This window comes from Pinus tabuliformis, chromosome 6, assembly GCF_031772625.1.
Source record: "Pinus tabuliformis cultivar Carrire ecotype Pingquan chromosome 6, CPIR1, whole genome shotgun sequence".
NCBI classification, from domain to species: Eukaryota; Viridiplantae; Streptophyta; class Pinopsida; order Pinales; family Pinaceae; genus Pinus; species Pinus tabuliformis.
The window spans coordinates 1,325,535,831-1,325,541,996 of NC_142292.1; the positions used below are offsets into that span (position 1 = coordinate 1,325,535,831).

The 6,166-nt window shown below is 36.1% G+C and overlaps 1 pseudogene across 1 annotated transcript; it reads left to right on the plus strand.

Annotated features, from left to right (window-relative positions):
* The first annotated feature begins 1,518 nt into the window (after nucleotides 1-1,518).
* On the plus strand, nucleotides 1,519-5,276 carry LOC149263491 (7-deoxyloganetin glucosyltransferase pseudogene; annotated as a pseudogene). The gene is made up of 3 exons (XR_016249683.1): nucleotides 1,519-1,966; nucleotides 3,345-3,428; nucleotides 3,667-5,276. The product of XR_016249683.1 is annotated as a 7-deoxyloganetin glucosyltransferase pseudogene (transcript).
* The last annotated feature ends 890 nt before the right edge of the window (nucleotides 5,277-6,166 follow it).

Below are 6,166 nucleotides of genomic sequence, written 5' to 3' on the forward strand. Positions count from 1 at the left end.
TTTTTAAGTTTACCCATCCCATCCAAAAAAAAATAAAGAAAAAAATTAAATTAAGTAAAAAATTAAATTACTCAATTCCATTAGAGAGACTCCTATCCGGTTATATAGACACAAGGGCATCTTAGGCAGCTCTACTGTAGATTAAGTTTTTGTTTTGGTACGTGGACTTAAATTCACATTCTCGATGTCTCAATTTATTCAGCCAAAACTTTCAATCACCGTTTCTGGTTTCAAAAGTTTTCAATTAAATATTATTATTTTCTTCGTGGATGGGAAATGCATTTACTCGAGAGACGTGTAGAAGGTTTATTGTGATATACAATATTTAAACATATGGCTGACACGGCCACATTCATATTAGTTCAAACTTAGCTTTCAATTAATTATTTTTTAATTGAACAGAAGAGGTTTCGCTTTTAAGATAGGACAACATCAATTTGGCAAGATATAAGTAATTTAAATTTAACGGATTACTCAATGTGATTGGTTTAATCTCCGCTTTCAATTAATTTTTTTTATTTGGACAATCTGAGAGAAAGTGCGCACGCCTACCAAGACATCTCTAATTTAATAATAGTTGAAAGTCACTCAGAGTAATCCAAGTGATTGAAAAATTGAATAAAATGTAATGGTTTGCTCTCCGCAGAGTTATTCTGATTTACATCCTGATTATGCATTATGTCGTAACAGAGATTTTGGCATTTGAGATTGATATATTTGCATTATGTCCAATGCGTGTACCAAAAGTTGACAGAAGCTTCCAGCAAGGATCGGATTAGGACTTAGATTTGGAAATATCAAGCTTCTCGGGTTTGATTCATTTTTCACCAAGCCATGCAATGGTAAGTTTCCACGGAATTTGATCAGAATTTTTTCTGTGTTGTTATTCATCGGCATCTTTATGTCTACCGAATTTGACCAAAATTTTGACTTTGTTATTCACACAGTATCTTTACTTTAATTTTAACTGTGTTGTTATTCACCGGCATCTTTATGTCTACCGAATTTGACCAAAATTTTGACTGTGTTGTTATTCACACAGTATCTTTACATTAATTTTGACTGTGTTGTTATTCACACAGTATCTTTACATTAATTTTGACTGTGTTGTTATTCACCGGCATCTTTATGTCTAGCGAATTTGACCAAAATTTTGACTGTGTTGTTATTCACACATTATCTTTACTTTAATTTTGACTGTGTTGTTATTTACCGGCATCTTTATGTCTACTGAATTTGACCAAAATTTTGACTATTGTTATTTACACAGTATCTTTATTTTTATTTAGGATTTTTAGGAAGATATTCATCTAAATCATAACATAACATTGATCTAAATCTTAACATAATATTTAAAGAATCCACAATCAACTTAAGCTCAAGGGTTATTCCTTGCAAAATAACCACTGCTGAAGCACAAGGGTTATTCACTGCAAAATAACCCCTACGAAAGCTCAAGGGTTATTCACTGCAAAATAACCCCTGCGAAATTTCATAAATCGTTATAAATCTTTCTGAAATCCTTCACATGCGAATAGTAGCTATTCAAGTCTACTTGAATGTCTGATTTTTGCTTGTGGTATCAGTGATGGACTGTTATTAACGCATACTGCACAGGGTCACATAAATCCCTTTATGCAGCTGGCCAACGTTTTGATCTCCAGAAATGTTCTCGTGACTTTTCTTAACACAGATTTCAACCACCGCCTCCTGAACCCCAAGTCTAGTGAGAAGATCAGATTCGAGAGCTTTCCCGATGGCCTTCCGCCTGATCATGGTCGCACCCTCAATATTCCCGAACTCTGGGAGTCGATTCATAAACATGGCCCTCCCAACGTAGAAAGAATAATTGAAAATCTGAAGCATTCAGCGAGCAGCGTTCCTCCCATCTCGCTCATCGTTGCAGATGGCAACTTCTCTCGTTATATGCAGCAGATCGTCCAGAAATATGGGGTTCCCTGGGTTGCCTTCAAATAAAACAGAAAACTGACACAATTTAATTAATAACTTTGCTCAATTACATCACACTTATATAAGTTAAAACACAAACTAATTCCTAACCACTCATAACTAATTCTGTTTAACCACCTAAAACTAATTCAGTTCAACCACTCATAACTAACCATTTCTGCATTATTCTCACATCCTCCCTTAATGGAGAAATGGATTTTCTACCATACCTAACTGATTCTACCATACCTAACTGACTTCTAGAACTTGTACTTTGAACATCTGCTGTATTCTCTAGATTGATCTAACTACTGCATTAACAGAGGGTAGTTGGAATTAATACCTTTCTACCACTCCCCCTTAATTCCAACTGTATAACAAATATATACTATAGCACGATATACAAGAAACTATATTATTAATCATGACGACTTAAACTTTAACTTGCCTGCTGGTCTAAGTCTCAGCTAGGCTTACAACAAAACATTTCATTTTTGCCTTCTTATTAAAAGGTCCATGCTTGTTCCTTTTCCATTGCTAGTGCAGTTTCATCTTCACCTTTTTGGGTTTCCTTATGAAATTCATTTGCTCCTTGCTTACATACTTAACATCAACAACCTCTTTTGGATTGAGAGGCAATGCAAGATCTCGAACGAGGTAATTTAATTCATGTTCTCCCCACTTTCCATGAGGAACCAACGAAGGAGTCACCAAAATGCAGTCATCTTTGAAAGTAGATCCAATAAAACTTCTAACAACCGGGCAAGTTTTAATCTCAGTGATTTCTTCAACAACGTGATCCTCAATGCCTAAACAGTAATGCATTTCACCCAAATCTTTCATTTCAAAATCCTGTGACAACTGAACTTTAATTTCTTCAATTAACTTGTGAGCACTGCCTGTTATAATGAGATCATCCACATACAAAGATATTAAAGCAACATTTCCTTTTTCATCTTTCTTAACATACAAGTTAGGATCATTTTTGCTTTTCACAAACCCATTCTGAAGAAAGAAGGTATCTATCTTTACATACCATGATCTTGGTACCTGTTTCAAACCATACAATGCCTTTCTTAACCTGCAAACCAGATGCTCCTGTCCCTGTTTGACAAACCCTTCAGGTTGAACCAAATAAACTTCTTCCTGTAAATCACCATTTAGAAAAGCAGATTTGACATCCATTTGATGTATATTCCAATTATGTTTTGTGGCTAAGGCAATCAATAATCTAATTGTATTCAACTTAGCTACAGGTGCAAAAGTGTCTTCATAATCAATTCCCTCCTGTTGAGCATATCCTTTTGCTACTAATCTTGCCTTAAATTTATCAATTGTACCATCTGCTTTAAATTTTGTTTTGTACAACCATTCATATCTGCATTATTCTCACACCTTCTGGACACCGAGTGCTTGCGGTTTCTCTGCGTATATCCATATGCCTTTGCTCATCGATGAAGGTTACATTCCCATCAAAGGTATGTTTCGAGAAAAGGGTATTTAACTAGTAATTGTCTAAATGTATTTCAGTATTTCATTTTCACCAATAAATATTATATCTCTTATTTACGTTTCCATAAACTATACTATGCTTATTAGTTTGTTAGTATTGTACTTTAATGTCGTCTAACTCTATCACTGGTTTTCATTAAACGGAGTACTGTTTATAAAAAATATCTGATCTTTATTACGATCTGAACTATAATGTTTGAACAGACGAGAAAGAGATCTATGATCAATCCAAGGACAAACTCATCTCTTGTATTCCGGGATTGAAAGCACTGCGCCGCAAAGATCTGCCGGCCTTCATTACAGTAACAGACTCCTCCGATTTCATGTTTCAATGCTTATTAAACACGGGAAAGAGCACGCACCAGGCGTCACTGATTTTGCTTAACACTTTCGACGATTTAGAAGGGCCGGTGTTGAGGGAACTCAACAATAAATTTGCCAGGAAAAGTATTGTCCATCGGTCCTCTTTTACTCTCGGCAGGAGATACAACAGTGAATAGCAACATATGGAAAGAGGAAACTCGGTGTCATGATTGGCTGGACAAACAGAGAGTATCGTCTGTAGTGTATGTATCCTTTGGGAGTATTACAGTTCTATCGGACGAGCAGTTGGCGGAGTTTGCATGGGGATTGGAGGCGAGCAATCAACCCTTCTTGTGGGCTATCCGACCGGACCTCGTTCGGGGGCAGTCTGCTGCCCTGCCTCGGGATTTCATTGAGAGAAGCAAGGGCCGTGGTTTCTTTGTTAGTTGGGCACCGCAATATAAAGTCCTGTCTCACCCATCCGTGGGTGGATTTTTGACGCACAGTGGATGGAACTCCACACTGGAGAGTATATGCGCGGGAGTTCCCATGATCTGCTGGCCCTACTTTTGCGAGCAGCAGACAAACAGAAGGTTTGTTGATCATATTTGGAAGATCGGATTCGAGATGCCCGAGGAGGTGTCCAGAGAAAGCGTGGAGGCATTGGTGAGGAGACTGATGAATTCCGACTATGAGGAAGTAAAGCTGACTAGGAAAAACATATTGGAGCTGAGGGATAGCGCAACTGTAGCATGCCAGGTTGGAGGATCTTCTTACAACAACCTGATGAAGTTTCTTCACCAGATGTTGCCGGAAACGTCGTCATAATTCCAACATGGAAATATGGTTTCATTTGTGGTAGGTGGCCATTGATGTTGGAAGAAGTAATTCCAACTACCATTTAGTTAGTTGTCTGCTATGTGTTTATGACATATGTGTCATGGATAGTTTTAGTTTAGTCCAGTTTTAGTTTGGTGGGAAGTGATTTATTAATTATTACGGTTTCGTATTTAATTTATTTAGTTGTTTTGAGAATTATGAAAAGAACATATACTTTCAAATTTCAATCTCTAAGAGCTCAGCCTGCAAAACTCCTAAGAGAACCGCAAAGAACGCTCAAGCAAACTCGAAACGCCCAAAAAAGCTAAAGAGAAACTGCCTCAAGGGGAATTTGCATCAGATCTCCAACACATCAATTTGGTCAATGTGAAAGCCATTGCAGCCGAAGTAGAAAATCATAATTTTTTAATTAATAAATTTGACGACCGTTACTAGCGCACCCAGCAGTAATAGCAGCCGCGTTATATTCGATCAACGACACTCCCGTAGGGTCAAAGGCAACGAAAAGTCAAAAGATCGAAAGGCTCCACGGCTTTAAAGAAAGGTTTGTTCGAGAAATCTCTGTTAAAAAAATGTGCTGATTAAGCTTTATGTTTGTGCTTTTGAACGTTTTGGAAAATGTTTTAAAACTCGATGGTATTGTTTTAACCATAATTATCAAATTTGGGGGATTTGGCCGCATTATTAGTCAATGATCGATTCGTTTTACAGTACATACGGATTTGACCATGATAGTACATATGGATTATATTTTCAGGATATTTTAAAGTTGTTTTAATGGATTTAATAAGGTTTTTTTTTGGTTATGTTTTTGTTTTTATTAAAATTGTCAAAAAAAATTAATTATTGAATTATAATTTGTATGCTAAAAAGCTTAAAAGTAAGATGACAAAAATTGAAGAAAACAAAATTTAGTGCAGAGGATTTCATCTTCTGAGTATTACGAATGAGTTAAATAAGATTACATTGGAAACATAGTAATAAATGATGATTCGAGTTAAACTCGATTCAACTTGGACAAAGTGAAATTGAACTAGGAAACTTGGAGAGATGGTTTTGACACTTAACAGGTGGTCCCTTAATTACAACCACATAAAAATTTAATTAAGAAAATTGTTGGTCTATGTCTGAGCAAAAATTGATTTCAACTACATTTCATTTTCTTCTTCTCTTTTTCCAGATTTCGTACCCTCGAAATTGTTTAAACATTTTCTCTTGGTTGTATCCTTCAAATCTCAATTTCTTCATTTGCTGGTGCAGGTCTTCCATTCTTCCACGTTGTCTAAGCATGTCCTAGACTTCTTCAAAAAATCACTTGTATGTGCGCTGTTGCCACATGTTATCTTTTGTAGTGCTCTTTTCATCATCAATCTGCTACAACACAAGATCATAACAAAATTTCATCTCTTCACGACAAAATTTCATTAATTTCTTCATCATGCATGTTGTCTTCAACATTCATTTCTGCAGCTTCAATGCAAACTTCATCTAGACATGGTGTTGCAAGCCATGCTTCAAGGAATTTTAATTGTTCTTCAAAAATATTTTGTGTACCTGCACA